The sequence below is a fragment of the Egretta garzetta genome, unplaced genomic scaffold, assembly GCF_000687185.1.
Source record: "Egretta garzetta isolate BGI_Z169 unplaced genomic scaffold, ASM68718v1 scaffold214, whole genome shotgun sequence".
Taxonomy (NCBI): Eukaryota; Metazoa; Chordata; class Aves; order Pelecaniformes; family Ardeidae; genus Egretta; species Egretta garzetta.
In genome coordinates this window covers 284979-285707 of record NW_009259491.1, presented here as the reverse complement: position 1 = coordinate 285707, position 729 = coordinate 284979, and the positions used below count along the sequence as shown (strand labels likewise).

Genomic DNA, 729 nt, shown 5'->3' with positions numbered 1-729 from the left:
CCGCAGCACCCACGGCCGGACTTGGCCGTAGGCAGGGAACCGCCTGGCGCAGCTCCTAGCGGGACCCACCGAACTTTCTGTCCTGTGAAGATCTGAGTCCTCCTCAAGTTCCCCGACTACATCGCAGCAGACTATGTACAAAGCTGGATTTCAATCAAAGTTCACAAACTATTACTGCTCATTAAGTTAACGAGGGATACAGCAAAATCTGGGGGAATCAGCTGCAGTATTTACGGCAGGGCTGTCTGTAACTCATTGAGTTTGTGGCTTGACACTAATGGCATGCCCGCTTCATGCAAAGCTTTTTGTTCTCAGTGAGCAAATATTTTTTCTAATTATCTGCATGGTGTGCACAAGGGGTGATAAAAGCAGTGCAGGTAGTCACACAGAGCATGGTGGGAGGGACTGGCGTGTAGCTGGGGTGGCCTAAGTAACACAAATGAAACAGAGGGTTACAGAACGAATGCAAATATAAATACGGCCATCCCTGAGAAATAACCTTTATTGCTAGTGGTAATCAAAGGCCGAATAGAGACACTTCCTATTAAACACAGCTTGTGAGGGGAAAAAAGCCCTTAGGCAGGGTGAGGAAAGTTTTCCGTGCTCTGGTGGTTGTGTCCACATTCTTTCCACACACAGTCTTCTGAAACTGTGAGTATTTCTAATTAAACAAAGCCAATGTAAGAATACAGATAGTATTATATGCTGGAAACCAGCACAAACCCCTAA

The 729-nt window shown here is 46.2% G+C and overlaps 1 protein-coding gene across 1 annotated transcript in view; it reads left to right on the top strand.

The window, feature by feature from the left end:
• Positions 1–729, top strand: part of SLC2A10 (solute carrier family 2 member 10) — an 8244-nt gene that overhangs the window by 2603 nt on the left and 4912 nt on the right. The gene's annotated exons all lie outside the window — the stretch shown is intronic.